This window comes from Octodon degus, unplaced genomic scaffold, assembly GCF_000260255.1.
Source record: "Octodon degus isolate 3935 unplaced genomic scaffold, OctDeg1.0 scaffold00032, whole genome shotgun sequence".
NCBI classification, from domain to species: Eukaryota; Metazoa; Chordata; class Mammalia; order Rodentia; family Octodontidae; genus Octodon; species Octodon degus.
The window spans coordinates 2,646,807-2,663,917 of NW_004524608.1; the positions used below are offsets into that span (position 1 = coordinate 2,646,807).

The 17,111-nt window shown below is 49.9% G+C and overlaps 1 protein-coding gene and 1 pseudogene across 1 annotated transcript in view; both read left to right on the plus strand.

Annotated features, from left to right (window-relative positions):
* Kcnn3 (potassium calcium-activated channel subfamily N member 3) overlaps positions 1 to 17,111 on the plus strand; it is a 156,721-nt gene that overhangs the window by 58,497 nt on the left and 81,113 nt on the right. The window lies entirely within an intron of this gene.
* LOC101575280 lies at positions 15,022 to 16,206 on the plus strand (annotated as a pseudogene).

The window sequence follows — 17,111 nt, forward strand, 5'->3', positions numbered from 1 at the left end:
CCCCACTCCTTCCGTCATTTCCCAGTAACACCATGAATGATGACCTTGACAAGGGATTAATCTAATAATTAGGTGAAAACACTGATGATCTGCTCACCACACAGGACCCACCCTCTGGACACATGAGCGTTTGAGGGGGGCCATTCTAGAGCCAAACCACTGCAGCTATCACAAAAACTTTGATAATTCTAGCTTGCTATTGGGCAGGACTCTAGGAAAATGACATTTTCCTGTTTTTAAGAGAAAGGGTTAAAAAAAAAAAAGAGAGAATAGGTAATACAATCATTATTGCTCAAATTTTCAATAATCCAATAATTGGATTAGGAAAAGATCTGAGCTGTTGCTGGGTGTCTTTGGTTTAAAGCATTCAGTACAATTCCAGAGGGCAGAGTTTCGTCTTCTCTAAACCCAGGATATAAACCTGTTGGGTAGAATAAAGGATCCTAAGCTGTGGTCAGTAGACCTGGATCCAATGTGTGACTTCGTAATTTGAACTTTTCTTTAACAATATATGGAAATACATATATATATATATACACATTGCCACATAAAGTGTATGGTTCAGTAGCAGTAAATATATGTTGTCATACAGCTGTTAGAATCGACTGTGTGGCTTTCTGTGTAAGCGCCGAAGCCCCCCCACATGTGAGGTGGAGTTGCTTCCCACACCCATCTCTCTGACACCTCCACTCACTCTGACACTTTAACAGGCCAATGCTAATTCTTAGATTTGGAGAGTGGTTTCCAACCCTCCTCATAATGACAGTGACAGTGTCCATTGTAAAATTTTATGTGCTGGAGACATTTTACTCTGTTACCTCAGTTACTCTTGAGGAAACTTGTGAGATGGATTCTGTTATTCCCATTTTATAGACAAGGCATCTGAGGCTGAGGGGAAGTAAATAATGTGCCCAAAGTCCTGTGGTTGGAGAGAGGCAGGGAGGGGCTCAAGCCAGGTCACTGCCACAAAAGCCTGCTGGTTTTTCTGCTTCTGGGAAAGAGCTCTATCCTCAAACTCTCCTGCCCATAAATCCAGGCCTGCCTGGAAGCAGCCTTGGAGAGATGCATCATGGGAATCCCATCTATACAGGCAGAAAGAGTGAATGTGGTAAAGCCCAGGGATGAACAGCAACTCAGACACTGTTGGTCCAACCCTATGAGCTCTTGAAATCCTTGTCCCAGCTACACCCCAGTAGGGACCCCCAGCTTCTGCCATGCCCTGTGGTGGCCTTACTACCCATTAGAAGCCTATGGTCAATTTACTGTCTTCCCCTTGGGTCCCAGGCTTGCTTCAAGGATGAGCCCAGTACCCTATGGGAGGTAGGAAGGTTGCTGGAAGGTGGGACATTTACAACATGGGCTTCCTCCTTCCTCCGGCTAGGTTAGGCTAGTCTCTCTCTCTCTCTCTCTCTCTCTCTCTCTCTCTCTCTCTCTCTCTCATGAATTTGGTTGTTACAGGGTCTCACTTGGACTCATAGTGATCCTCCTGTTCTCAGCCTCCCCAGCGCTGGGATTATAGGCATGCACCACTACACCCGTGGCTGGCTCAGCACGCCCTGGGAACTGGGCTGGCATGGCAGATGGTGCCAGGGATCGAACTGTGGTTCTTGCACTTGCCTAAGCTTGCCTAAGCTGGTGCTTTAGTCCACTGAGCTATATTGGCAGCCCTAGTGTGTCTCTTGAAGCCTGGCTGCTGGCCAAGCCCCATACCAGCCTTGTTCTTTTTTGCTGCCTGCCCTCCCAGAGGCTGGCTCTTACTTCTTGGGCCCAGTCACCATGTTCCTGCTAGTCCCATCTCTGTCTTAAACTAACACCTGCCAGGGCTGAAAACAGGCAACTTTCAGGCACTACACCTGGGCTACACTGGGCTACCCTGGGCCGCACAGGTCAAGCCTTGCAGCCTCCTGGGTTTCCCACTCCTGTTCTGACTGCTCCAGAAGCCTCCTTTGTGGACCACCATGAGCTGGCCCCATGACTTCCCAGGTGGTCTCCTTCCCATCTTCCCTTCTCTGAGGGGTGTCCGGTCTCTGTTCTGATCCTGCTACTCCTTGAAGGCATCACTTGGTCTGTCTGCCCACAGAACTGCTGCCACATGGATCCACACACTGCTATGACTAGGAACAAGAGTGCTGCCAACCTGCTTTCTCCTGTTGTCGCAGCCAGAGGCCCCAGCACCTTTTGACTTCCTGTGGGTCCGTATTGGTAGAATGCTTACTATTCCCTGCTTCCTCTACTTATGGAGCTGCTGCCCTGGACCCCCAGTGCCTGCCCCCCATTCTCCCATTCTTACTCACCCAGTGGGCCTTTGGGTGAGAGCCACAGGGTGCCTGCCTCTGTTTCCCCTGTGTCCTTTGGCCCTTTGTTGTGGTCTGCCTGGCCTTTCCACCTCTCTCCTAGCAGCATGTGCTTTTGGCCTGTCTCAGTCATGTTCACATCACTGAGACATCAAACTCAACACCCAAAACTCAGAAGAGAGGTTTATTTTGGCTTATGGGTTTAGTCCATAGTTGCTTTGTGCCAAGGCAGGAAAGCATGGTGGATGGGTCTGGGCAGGGGAAGCTGCTCCTGTCCTGGCAGTCAGGATGCAGAGCACAGAGGAGGAGCCGGGGAGGGAGCTAGCTGCTTGCAGGCCACACTCTAGTGAGGGCCTCTTCCAGCCAGACGCCACCCCCTAACAGCAAGGCACTTGCTAAGCAAGGCAGCGGCAAACCCCCACAACCCAGGCATCTTCAAAAGCTCTCCCTATGAGCACATGAGTCTTTGCGAGGACTCCTAGGCACAAACCAGTCTCTCCATCTCCTGTCCCCCACATTCTGGGAGCCTGACTATGGGAACCTCATCCAGACCACTGACACAAGAAGGGAGCCTTAAAGTGAATCCAGGACAGGACTCTAGGGAAAATAATTCCAGGATTTCTTTTATTCTAAACTGTCATGGCTTTTCCTTAGGTTGTGATGTCCCTGTGCCCCCATGCTGGCCATGCTGGCCGTGTTGTCGTCTAGCAGGGGTTCACAGCTAGGTTCTGAGACAGCCGTTGTTCTTGAGTTCAGAGCTGGAGCAGGCCCTGGGCCTGGTCTTCTGACTGCTCATGCCTATGAAATGCAAAGGCAAGGTGGCGGGCTGGCCACCTGGCCAGGGTATCATAGCAACACTGCTGTGACTCCTGTACCACAGGCGAGTGCTGGTGCCTGGGCACATGCCACTAGCTCCAACCTCTGACTGCTCTACTGCAGAGGTGGGTTCGGCCCTGGCTGCCACCTGTGACTGCCCTGACCACAGCCACAAACCGGGGATCAGAGGGCAGCCATGGCAGAGGCAAGGCAGGGCAGCCACAGCCGGTGTAGTCGGCAGCCGTGCTGGGACAGGCAGAGGCCATGTGCAGACCAGACACCTGTCTGCTGTGCTCCTGCCCGCACACCCTGCCCCTCACGGCCCCTCGCTACCCACAGGTCCCTCGCCAGTGCAGCGAGGCATGGAGCCAAGTGCTCTCCAAGGTCCCTCCATTCTCTACGATCCCTCTTGCTAGAATGTGCTAGAAATCTTACCGACTGGAAAGCAGAAGGAATTCCCACCACTGGGTGTGTGTGGATGGAGTTGGGGAGGGGAGGGCAGGGCGATTATTGGTCTTCCTGCTGTTGTTAGAAATAGCAACTGTTCTCCACCTACCCTGAGGACAGGACAAAAGGTGATTAATGCCTTCAACACCGAGTGATTGAAGGTCTGTTCTCAGCTAGGCACTTTGGGGACAGCAAGGTTCTTGCTTTAACCAGGCTTATGATCTAATGGACGATAAGCATGCAAATTCGCACACACTTGTGCTGCAAGGGCTGCAGGCTGGGCTGCAGAACAGCTCAGAAAGCCTGTCCCCAGGATGGGGACCAGAAGGCCGGGCAGAGTTCTAGCCAGTGTGGGTGGGGGAAGGTGCTTTAGGAGAAGGGTCTGCAGAAGCAGCTGTGAATCGTGAGGAATCCTAGGGATTCCAGGAAACAGTGAGAGGACACAGATGGCCATACAGGGGCACTAAGAAATGAGAATGAGGGCTGCTGGAGAGCCACCCAGGGGAGTTAGAGCTGGCGAGAGTAGGCATCTATGTTTAACACAGTAGCAGCCAGGAGCTGTCTATTCAAAAGGGCTCAGGGGTGTTAATCTGGGGGTGGGGGTGCGGGAATTTGTCTTATAGGTGGAGCCATCTGGGCATGAGAGATCATCAGTAGTCTGTGTCAAAGACTAAGGTGTGGGAGTGGGGCAAGGAGCAGCGCCTCTGTGGCTGAGGCCGGTCCCCACGTCCAATCATGGCACCTGCTCTGGGTTCCAAGGGCAGCAGCAGGCTGGAAGAAAGGTGGAAAAATCTCCCTCCTGGGGAATCACTAGGATTAAAGCTGACACCACCTGGTGTATTCGTTTGAGTCAGAGGCCATCCCAGCCCCAGAATCCTGAGGTTCCTGATTCACCAGTGATACCCCCTGCCCTGAGCCAGGGCCTGTGGGGAGCCCCAGTTTGTCCTGCTTCTTCAGATCTTTTCAGATGGCTAGCAGGAGCTGTGCTGATCAGACTTTATAAGAACCTTAGGATGCTAGAATTCTGTTCTTCTCTTATTGTTCCCAAACCAATCCTATACCTAAAAATACACTGTTCCTGGCAGCTGGGGGGATATAACCTCTTCCCCAGGCAGGGGGTTCATATCCTTCCTTTGCCTGCAAAATTCAACCTTGTAGCTTTGGCTAGTTGCTGAGAGCTGCCACCATCCCAGAGTGTCAGCGAGATGCCTCCTGTCCCCAAGGCCAGACTGCCACCTGCAGCAACAGTGATGCCAACCCAAAGCCTGCTTGGGACTCAGGGGTTTGCAATGGGCTCACCATGGGATGCACAGCGTCCACCTAGGAGGAGCTCTGCCACCTGCAGCTTGCCCCAGAGGGGCTGATGACGCCCTGCGGCACAGGCTGCCTTTGGGTTGCCGGGCCAGAATCTATAACCCAGCCTCTAATCTGAGGGTTCGAGGGCTCTCAACTTAGTTTCTCTTCTATGCTCTTATTGGTGCCAACTCAACCTGCTTCTCTGTCTGTCTTCTGTGTATATTCTCTGGCTCTCCTTTCTTGCTTACTTAAATCTTTTCCATCTTTCATATCTACACATGTGGCATCTGTTGTTGTGGGTTGCTTGTGTGTGTGTAACTGAATTGACAGGGCTGAGTTTTATAGCTGATACTGTCTGGCTCTGGGAAAATAGGAAGAGAGTGAAGGGCAGGATCTCTGAAGTAGAGTACATCCTGGTCTGGGTGTCCTTTTGGATTGATTTAGTTCCCAGGGCTGTGCAGCACTAATTTGGTGGGAGTCCTTGGCACTCACAGTGGGAAGTGGCTGCCTCGTCCCTTGCCTGCCGTTTGCCTCCAGGAACTCAAGGTTCATGAACATTATGCAGAGTTGCAATTACAGTACCCAGAGCCGACTCGAGATTTATGCATCTGGCAGTGCGTTTCCTTCAGGCCCCTCTCTCATTGTTTGTAGTTTTTGAAGCTTCAATGTTTTTGTGGCTGACACTTCTCAAGGAGAAAGTGCAGATTAATAGTCTGCGCTAGCTGTCTTCACATGCTCCCAGGATTAAATCGATAGCATCTGAAATATTAATTGGGCCTTTATGAAAAGAAAATGAAATATGGGGTGATTTGGAGTGTTCCAGATTTGGAATCATGAGTTTGAATCTTGGGTCTGCTGCTGAGATCTGACCTGGGTGGAATCGCTGAATTCCCGACTCTCTGTCTCCCTCTGTCTGAAAGGTCAAAGGCTGGCTACACATTCATGCAGAAAGCATTGGCCTGGAGAGCTGGGCAAAGGCACCATGAGGCCCGGCGTGGAAGGGGCATCTGGTGAATGTTCAGTTTAGTTTTGGTCTCTTCCTGCTGAGATCACCATAGCAAACCCAAGCCCTTCCTCAGGGCCTGGTGTGTGGCTTGTGCCAGCTGCTGGCACTGACTGAGGCACTTGACCCTGTTTGCATGGGGTCTCTTCGCTGGCTGTTGCCATTGACGCTCCTTAGCTGGCGATCAGGGCTCTCTCCGGGGTCCTCTCGTCCTGATCCTCCACCCACGCCCAACACACAAGTCCTGCTCCTGGTGTTCCGCAAGAATAGCGTCAGGAATAGGACAGCTGGTCTGTGCCATGGTAATGGGAATCCAGGGACTTTGGGGAGCCTCCCGCCCTCTCCAGCACAGACTTGTGAGTTCCTCTGCTCAGACTCAGGCTGTAGAAGCAAGCTCGTTGCTGACACCAGGGCAAGGCCCACTCACGCCCCTCTCAGACTGACGGATAGATGTAGGCAGCCCCATAGCAGCTGCATGGCCACAGGAGGAAGCAGCGGCCCCATAGAAGAGTAACGGTAAAAGTACTAAGTGTAACTAGTCATTATAAAGCACTAAGTACAGTACACGGCGAATGCATTTGGTCTTATTTAATCTTTACATTATCCCTAGTTCACTCCCATCTATCCTGTACTCATTTTCAAATGTGGCTATAACAATTTACTGTGAATTTAATGGTTTGAAATAACACACATTTATTATCTTACACTTCTGGAGGATCAGGAGTTCAATGTGGGTTTTACTCAGTTAAAATCCAGGTGTTGGCAGGACTACTTTCCTTCCCAGGGCGTCTCGGAGAGATTGCATTTCCTTCTCCATTCTCAGCTTCCAGAGCAACGCTGTTCTGTCTTCAAAGCCATCAAATACCAGCTGAGAAAGGACATGGCCTATCCTTCCTCACTTTTCCACATTTAAGGACCCCTGTGATTATAGTGTGGCTACCCAGATAATGCTGGCTAAGCTCTCTAGTTAAAATCAGCTAATCAGTGACCTTAATTCTATTTGCATCCTTAATTTCTCTTTGCCATGTAACTCATTCCCAGATTCTGGGGATTAATACAGGAACACTGGGAGGCTTTGTTCAGTCTATTACAATCCCCTATTGGCAGATGAGGAAACTGATGCCTGGGCATTAGGTCGATGGCCAAGGTCATCTGGCTGGTAGGTGGCAAGGCTGGAATTGGAACTAGAGCTGGATGACTAAGCACAAGAAAATATACCTCACAGGATGGCTCCCAGCCGAGCCCGGGGGAGAAGAGGGTGCAGGGGCTACCTCCTGTTTGAATTCCTACTCACCACCTTTGTCCAGGCTCCGGGGACAGACTGCTCTGGTGAATGGGGCTGCAGAGATGGTGGCAGTAGTTCTTACATTTGACTGTGTATCGAAACCACCCTGGGAACTTTAAAACAATATTGTTGCCCAAGTCCCACCCCCAAGACGCTGATTTAATTGCTCTGGGGAGGCACTGCATATGGGTTTTTCCAAGCTCCCCAGCTGATTCTAAAATGCAGCCGAGTGGAGAATCATTGCTCTGAACTAATCATGGCTCCGGACATGTCTCTACCCCAACAATTATGTTTGCACGCCTCTTACACCACCTCTCACCCTGGGCTGTGTCCCTACACAGCTGGGTCTCCCTGTGTCCTCTGCTCTGGCTCAGAGGCTCCCTGGCGGTCTGCACACAGCAGCATATGCACCCAGGGGGGCCTGCTGGTGTGGCAGGGGTCCATTCTCCTCTGGGTCTTTTGTTTCCTCCTTGTGTGGCTCTGTAGGACTGACTTGGGTTGATTTCCTCTTTGTACATGTTCTATTTTTTACCAAGAGTCTCTTCTAGAAAATATAAAGAGCTAAATACAAACTATAAAATATTTCATGGAATTTACCTTTTGAGTCTGTGTGTGTGGAAGGTCGGAGACCAGGAGCTGAAGCGGACTCCCTGGGTTTGAATCCCAGGGAGTTCCTGACTGATGTTGGGGGAAGTTACTCTACCTCTCCATGCGTCCATTTCCACATCTGTACAGAGGTGCTAACGTAGGTTTTTTAAAGGTTCATATGAGAATGAATGGTTTTATAAATGTAGAGGAAGGAATTATATCTGGTATTACTAGTACGGTATAGTAATCCTTAGCACTGTATTACTGCCGTACCCTCTGCAACTCGAGCGTCTGTGTCTAGACCTGTAGCATTCAGTTATCTCAACTCACTGGTTCCCTACTCAGTTCCAGGCTAGGAAGGTGCGATGTCTTTCCTGCCCTCAGCAGCACATGGCAGTGTGGGGAGAAGGATGTGGAGGAAAAAGGGAAGGAACCAAACAGATGTGAAGCCCATCACAATGTCGCTTTCAGAATGCTGTAACGGGGTAATAAAAGCAGGGTCATCATGACATGGGGTTCAGTGGGACCATGAGGTCTTGTTTGGATCACTAAGAAAATCTTAGTGGGTTTTGTTTCTAGTACCCACACTTGTGAGTCTGTGGGTGGTAGTACCCGCTCATGGTCCTGGGGCTAGTTCTGTGAATTGTGACTTTAAGTAACTTGTGTTAGCATTTGCTAGTGAACTCAAAGGCAGGAATGACTTCCCCAGCTCTGCTGCACATGTCCCTGAAGAGGACAGGAAGGGGAAGGAATGCTGCAAGAGCACTGGCCCTGTCCCCAGCATCCTGGGCTGGCCCTTCCTCTCTGCTCCAGGGGCACTGCAGAAAACAGCAGGGGCTCACTTCCGGGGCTAGGAAGGGGGCACATCATGCACACAGCTGCACAATGACAGTGATTAAAAAGGGTTGTGAAAAGAAAATGGGTAGCAGCACTGGTTGGGGGTGGGGTGCTTAAAAACCTGCAAGAATAAGAACGGAAAATGCCTGGGAAGGAACAGAGTGTCACGCAGGTGACTTTGAGTCAGCAGGAAAGGAGAAGTGGATTCCAGGGGTGAGGGGCTCTCCAGGGAGAAGAGTTGCTCCCTAGCAGAATGTGTCCTTCCCAGCCCCTCCCGCCAAATGACCAGTGGCTCCACTCACACATTGTTGACTCTGCTCACCAGCTTGCTCGATGTTGGCCGCCGTTGCTAGCAGCTGTGGGCGTCTCTGCCAGCTGTGAGAACAGCTGTGCACCACCCCTGGGCCACTTTATGCCCTGGCTTTTTTCCCATCCCTGTTTGGTGGAACACACTTAAAAACAGGATTCCACGCTCCTCAGTTCTAACTGTGAAATATGCGGCTCTGAGGAACAAAAACTTGTGTCTGCTGGGGGAGGACAGTGGGGCGGATGTTCGATAGGCTTGTAGGTTTACTTGTTGTGAAGAAAATCAACCGTCTCGAGGCAGAAGACAGATGTTGATGAGAATGTTTGTTTCTGCAGGGGCTGACTGAGCTAATAATGACACCAGATCATTACCACAATGGCAGGTGTCAATTCTGACCCACAGCTCGGAGGCTTTGGCCATCACAACGATTGCTTAGAGCCCACTGCTGTTGAGCAGCTTGCTGGATGCTGCTGACCTTTCCCAGCTACAGCCCCGACAGGACTGGTGGCAAAATGTTTGCTGTCGCCTGGGGCTTGCCGGAATGCCCTACAAATCCATCTGTGTGCTCCTGTGTGCCCTGCCAGGGGTCTGAAATGTCCTTTTTTATTCCTGGGCTGCTGGAGTCTTAGACTCTGCACAGGGAAAGGAGCCTCCAGCAGTCTGGTGCGTAGGACTGAGTTTGTTTGTTCATTTGTTCTCTCTCCCCCCCTCTCTTTTTTTTCTTTCTCTTTTTTGAGATAGAGTCTTGCTGTATAATTCAGATTGGCCTTGAGCTCACTTATGGAGTCCAAGCTGGCCTTGAACTCACAGAGATCCTCCTGCCTCAGCTTCCTGAGTGCTGGAAATATAGGTGTGCACCACCACAGTCTGCTTGAGGGGATTTCTGCGCCAATTCACAATGTCTGGCCGGGGACGAAAGCACAGTGTTTGCATCTGGAGTGGAGATGACACAATGACAAAAAGCTCCATTTCCAACAGAAGGCTCTGGCATGGGCTCCAGTGGACCACGAGAGGGGCCAGAGCTATGTTTTGTCACAGCAGAAAAGGAGCCTCATAGAGTCAGGCAGCCTTTCCCCTCCAACCAGTCAGAGTGAGGAATAAAAGGCTGGCGGAGCTGGAGAATAAGGCCAAGGAAAAGGCCTCAAAGTGCCAGTTGGAGGGCATCGTAGCAGGAGCCTCTGGGGTGGTGTGGTGCTGCCTTCTGCTTTAGCAGGTGGAGTTGTGCAAGGGAATCTGGGCTTCCTGGGAGGAGTCTGACCCCCCAGCCCCAGTTTGGGGGTTCTGTGAAGGGATGTTTTTGTGTCCCTTTGTGTGTACACATGTAGCATGCTAGGTATTATGTCTTGTCTCCTGGTTGTGAGTTATATCAGTCTGCAGCTGTCAATCTTTCTAAAACTTGACACGGAGTGGCTGCCCTCTATACCTGGTTACTGAGTCTCTGAGATTGGGCTCCATGCTGCGCCACGGCTCTCCCTTTCTGCCCCGGCGCCTTATAGTCGCTGAACACGGGCTAGCTCTCACCTGCCCCTTCTCCCTGCACTCATTCAGGTTTTCCTGTTTCTCAGCTCTAGGGTGGGTCCCTTGACGGAGGGTAGTGGTTCCATGGAACACGCTCCTTCCCACCGACTAACTCAGTGACGTACACAGCTGTTTGTCTTCCTGACAGACTCAACGTTTGACCTCACGTCACTTCAGGCTGGTTGTTTAACCCTCCTTACCTCAGTTTCTCCAACTGTAATTCAAAAGAGTATTAGCACCTTCCCTAAGGGTATGCTGTGACCAGGAAATGAAACACTGCTCAGGAAGCAGTGGCATGGGGCATCGTGCCTATTGTCGCCATCTCTATAATTCTGTCCCATGCTTGCTGCCAGGGCCGCGGGCACCGTGAGTGATGATAATTGTCCAGCCAAGAAACAAGCTCGGGTGGGCTGGATTCTTGTGCCCCTCCCTGCCTTCTTCCTCTGCTAGTGCCCGGAGGCCGCCTTCCTGCCCAGCTGCTGGGGTGTTCCCGGGATGTGAGCAGACGACAGCACGGGAGGCGAGTCTTCGCGGTCAGATCACACATCTCAGGGCTCCAGCCCTCAAACTGCTCTCAGGAACTTTCTCCGGGTCCTGCTGCTGTTGGCTAGAGGTAGCAGCTCTGGAAGCAGCCGTGCCTCTTCCATCTTTCCTTTTCCTCCCCCTGGATTTTTCCTATCACATTAGCAGGCAAGTGCGTTTAAAAATAAGTGGAAAAAGTTGCGCTTGTTTGAAGTGTAAGATATGCCACTCTCGGAAAGAGATTTTTTTGTTCTTGCTGTATAATAGATAAGAAATCAAGATCTAGTTAAAGAACTTTTTCGGCGAGCTCTCCTTGCAGGGTGTGGGAGCGGCGGTCCTTTGTCCTCCTGAGAGGGCTTTGGAGCCGTCAGCGCGGGCTCTCTGGGCCACGGTTTTCTCATTGATCTATTTCACTCCAGTGAATGGGTTTTACAGAAGCTGCAGAAAGATTTTTCCCTAATGATTTCGGATAGAAAAGAATAAAAAGTGATTGTAGGGTATCTCGGAAGCTTCACTGTCATTGTGGCTGACACTTCATTTCAGAAAGTAAAGGGCCTTTTCCCATTTTGCTGGGATAACAGGTTCTCTTTAGTTGTGAGCAGATAGAGAAAAGGCAGAGCTTTCCTCTCTTGTGTGGGGTGAGGATCTTCCCTCTCCTGATCACCTCTAGAATTCCAAAGAGAGGACGCTGGGGTCCCCTGGACAGCTGTACCCCAAGACAGCTCAGGTTTGAGTTTCCTTAGAACAGGCATCTCCCAGGTACAGCTGCAGTCTAGGGAAGGGGTCTGCGCCTAAGGGGTCCTCAGGGACCCCACTTGAGGCTGTCTGGCTTTGTTACTGGTGCCAGGTAGGAGGAGCCCCATGTCTGTGCAGGGAGGAGGATGCTCGCTTTCCCCAGGGGCCCACTTCCTGGCCACCTCACCATCAGGCTAGCTCTAGAGCTCCATATAGGAAACCCTGACAGATGCTGGTCCTGAGAGCTCATTTCTCTGGTGAGGATTTGGGTCAGAAAAATCACCTGACCACCTCTGGCCTCCTCATCTTGTCTTGTGGTAGAGTCAGGAGGGTATCTGCCGTGATTATCGGTGCAGACGCCTGGACCTGGTGGGAAATCTGCAGACACATGCCTGTGCTTGAACGGATTGGGGAGGAGGAGCTGGCAGCTCCTGAAGCTGGGGTAGGTGGTCCTCCTGATCCCAGGCAGTGTCACAGAGCAACAAGGCAGCTCTTTGTTTCAGGTGTGTGGCTGATGTGTTTGACTCGGTAAGAACATGCCCAACAAAGCCGTCTGCAACAGAGGGTAAGAACAATGTCTGCGGGGCCTCTCTGAGTTTGTTTTCTGTTGCTCTAACTGAATACCACAGGCTGAGTAATTTATAAAGAATAGAGGTTTGTTTACAGTTTTGGAGGCTGGGAGGTCCAAGAGCACAGGAGTGACGTGGGCTTGGTGTCTGGCGAGGACTACTGCTGCATCACCAGTGACAGAGGGATTGCGTGGGGGGACAGAGCAAGCACATGAGCTTCCCCTTCTTATAAAGCCACCTATGCTATCACAGGGACCCCAACTTTGTGACCTCATGTAATCCTAATTCCCTCCCTAACATCTCACCTCCAAAGACCATCAATGTGAATTTGGGAATTAAGTTCCCAACACATGAACTTTTGGGGGACATATTCAGACCATAACAGAGTCCAAAAGAGTAAAATCAAAGAGCCTACTGAAGAAATGAGGGGCTTTCCATTTCTTCAAGGAGTAATCAAAAATTTAGACGGTGTGCGTCTAAATTTAAAACATTACAGTAAAAGACACGTTGCCATTAATCTCCCTCAAAAACTTCTTTTCTCACTTTGAACACGCTTGTCTCATCATTCTTGCCACTTCCTGAAGCTGTTCTAGAAGTTCTTTTTGGTGGATGTCTTTACAAGGTATGATCAAAAATTGGGTGAATACTGCTGCCAAAGGTCATCCAGCAGAAAGGCAGGCTCATGCACAAGGGACAGGATGGCCTCATCCTCCTTATTCACCAGTTCCAGCACTAATCAACCTCTGGCTCTTTCACAAAGTCAAAATGATCATGAAGGGCAAATGTCTAGAACTGATTCGGGACATTGAGTCAGCCACAACAGCACAATTAAGGACAGAAAAGAGGAGGGCTAAAGATACTTCCAGGACCACTCAAGGCGGTTTTGTGCCCAGCTGTAGGGCTAATCTCGGTGACTTTCTCAGGTTCTATGTCTTGCTGTCTGATTCCTTTGGGCTGAAGCAGTGCAAGCAGTCAGCTCCAGGCCATGACTGGCTTGCTCTTGTCCATAGGGCACAGGTCTTCCTCTTCTGGAACACTTGCATATTCAGCAGGGAGGCAGTGGAAGCTGTCTTTGTTAAGCTCTTTCATCTGCCCTGCTTAAGATATTTTCAGCTAGATTCCTGCATGACCCTATACAGGGGAAGAACACAATTCCTTGCAGCTTTACTTTATGGGCCCTGAGTCTTCATGGGTTTCAAAAACGGGTCATCCTCCCCACATCTCCAGGAGGCTCTGACCACACTCTGGATGGTTCATGGGAATGATTTAAAGAGATGCCCTGCCCGGAGCACAAAGACGACTGATGTCACCAGGCGTCACCATTCCAGTGGCAGAATCTTGAGCCCCTGACCTGCTCTCATGTGTCATCTTATTTGTTGGTATCAGTGCTTGCTGAGCGTAGAGACCCCTGACCTTTTTCCTCTCAGTTGGATCAGATTATTAGTATAAATACTGATATGGTGCTAGCATAAATCACTGAAGGTTGCTTTGTGCATGTGTGCATGGTAAATCTTATATTATGAACAATGCAAGTGTAATAAATGTCATTGTTGTGTAATTAAATGTTAATTTATCCCAGTGGTCTCATGAGTCTGTCTACAGTGTGGTGAGATGGTAAGAGCTGAGGTTTGCAGTTAGAGAGTAGGATTCTGAGGTATTTGGTTTGTTTGTTTTGGGGATCAAACTCAGGATTTTCACATCGAGCTACATCCCCAGTCCTTTTTTTTTTTTTTTTTTACTTAAAGACAGATTTTGTTAAGTTGCCCAGGCTGAGCTTGAACTTACCATCCTCTTGCCTCTGGCTGCTGGAGTATTGGGATTACAGGCATCTAGCAGCAGGCCCACTTCTAACATTTGAATCTTGGCTCCACCATGTCCTCACTGTGTGACCTCAGGCCCCGTCAAAGCCTCAGGCTCCCTACCTGTAAAGTGGGAAAGGTGTCCATTCTTTCTTGCCATGTGGTTGTGAGGTGAGGCCTAGAGCACAGAGTGCCTGGCACTGTGGCCCTTGTGGCCCTTGGGGAGCACTCTACGGGTGCCAGCTCTTTGCATTGCCAGTAGGATTGTATTACTCACACGGCGCTTCCTGTGGCGGCTGCTGCTGAGTTAGCATTGCATGTTGGCTATCAGCTGCTGTTGGGGTGCAACCTCGTTAACACTAAAAGCAAACTCTTCTGTGCAGGAATGGGTGTCATGCGTCACCAGGCTGTGAGGACCAGGCAAGCAGCCGCCAGAGTCCACCTGTTCTCACCTTCTGTCCATCCTCCCTTCTTCCAGCCCTTTTTCCTCTTCTTCTTTCCTTCTTTGCAAAGCAGATCTGAGGCTTACAGAGACATCATGGGGACCCCAACAATAGGACTTTTTCCGGCACTGAGCCCCCCAGGAGTCATCCCTAGACTCCTCCAGCTGACTTCATATGGCCCTTCTAGAGCTGAAAGTTACCTATGGAGGCCTGGTGATGGAACTGGGCTTTCCTGTGGTCCTGTTCATTTCAGAGTCGATGTGGGCATCAGAGCCAGAGCCATTAAATGCTGGAGGCCTTGGCAACCACCTCCAGACCTGCGCTCATGCACCGATGAAGGAACTGAGGCCCGGGCCAGGGAGACTCACCTGGGTCATTGGGGCTTATTATAAAGTCCTGCTCTGGGCAGCACTGGGGCCCCTGTCCATGCCCCTTGTGCTTCTAGGACTCTGGGGCCATTGAGCACCTGCTGTTAGCTGAGGTTCTGTGTTCCACAGTCAACACACTCAACAAAAGTTTTAGAGGAGAGCCAGGGCGGGCGGGTCCCGGAGCTCAGCGCAGCGCTCGCTGGACAGCGGGAGACGTGTGCCGGCCGACGAAGTGTCCAGTGGGCTCTCCGCTCGCGGTCTGCAAGGCTTCGCGCTCCAGGAAGCGAGATGTTGAAGCCGCCCCCCAAACCGGTCAAACCAGGTCAAGTTAAAGTCTTTAGAGCTTTATATACATTTGAACCCAGAACTCCAGATGAGTTGTACTTCGAGGAAGGTGATATTATCTACATTACTGACATGAGTGATAGCAATTGGTGGAAAGGAACCTCCAAAGGCAGGACGGGACTGATTCCCAGTAATTATGTGGCTGAGCAGGCAGAATCTATTGATAATCCCTTGCATGAAGCTGCCAAAAGAGGAAACTTGAGCTGGCTGAGGGAGTGTCTGGACAACCGAGTGGGTGTCAATGGCCTGGACAAAGCTGGCAGCACTGCCTTGTACTGGGCTTGTCATGGAGGTCACAAAGATATAGTGGAAGTGCTATTTACTCAGCCAAATATTGAACTGAACCAACAGAACAAGTTGGGTGATACAGCTTTGCATGCTGCTGCCTGGAAGGGTTACGCAGATATTGTCCAGTTGCTTCTGGCAAAAGGTGCTAGAACGGACTTGCGGAACAATGAGAAGAAGCTGGTCTTTGATATGGCCACCAATGCTGCCTGTGCATCGCTCCTGAAAAAGAAGCAGGGTACAGATGCAGTTCGGTCATTAAGCAATGCTGAGGACTATCTTGATGAGGAAGACTCGGATTAATTTCCTTCTGGAGCTCTGAACCCTAAACTTTTGCTTATGCCATTCCAAAATCTTGTTTTTTGCCAGAGAGTATTGGTAACTTAAAAAAAGAAGTCTATGTGAACATGGCCATGTTGCACTGTGTGCGAGGAGAGCATGTGATTGACTCGTTTTCGCCTTTGGTTTGCCAATAAGTGACTGATACTTGCTGTATAAAATGTACTGTGTTCACCAGAGTAGAACAAGAAGAGATTATTTCTATTTATCAAGTTAAATGACTTTTTAAGATTTTTTTCTTTAAAAAAAAATTAGAATTTTTTTTTTTCCATTAAAGTTCTTTACCTCAAGGATTGGGATATTCTGAATTGATTTTTCAAAGGGAAAAATGCTTACTACGATAGTAGAGCAAAATACTTAACAGAAAACTGTCAGCTTATTCTGACGAAAATAAACATTTTAAAAGACTTCAAAAAAAAAAAAAGTTTTAGAGGAACTTATAGAAGTTGAGGCACTGGAGACACACCAAGGAAAGGGTGACCATGACCCCTGCCCTCTTGGAGCTTTCAGTCTAGTAGGAATGGACAGGGAAGGCAATGGCAAGGGAAGAATCTAGGAAGCAGTGTAAATTCATACAAGGACAAGAACAAAACAGGACAGTTCTGGGGAAGCTGGAGGGAGGAATTAATTAGGGTTGGGGCTCCAAGGGAGGCCCTCGGGATGTTTTTGGCATTGCAAGATTATTTTTGTTAATATCATTTCTTTCTCCTGTGTACTACAAAATTGTCTCCTTAGAAAACTGAGATTCAGAGAGACTGATTAATTTGCTGGTCTGGATTTGAATGCTATTATGCCAGGCTGGTGAATCCCATTTTCCCCTACCATGCTTGTTTGTTTCCTGGAATTAGGATAACTCTGCCCTACATGCTCACGGGGATATGGTGACAGCTGTGTGGGTGTGAAAGGACCCCAAGGCCAGATCTGTGCCTTTAACCTTCCTGCTCTCACTGCTGCCTGCTCTAGGGGAAGGGGTAGTTGGATAATCCACATGCCCTCACCACCCGTCTTGTGGGACTGGTCTCATTATAGGAGTGAAGTGACCCAGGGTTGGCCAAATAGCTCAGTGGATTAAAGCTCCTGCAAGCAGGTTCAGGGGCCAGGGGTTCGATCCCCCTCAGTGCCCCTGGGGTGCACTGAGATAGCAATTGAGACTGGGCGTGGTGGTGCATGCCTGCAATCCCAGCATTTGGGAAGCTATAAACAGGAGAATCACTACGAGTCCATCTAGCAGTGAGACCCTGAACACCCTGTAGACCCTTCCCTAAAACACAGGAAAGAAAGAAAGAAAGAAAGAAAGAAAGAAAGAAAGAAAGAA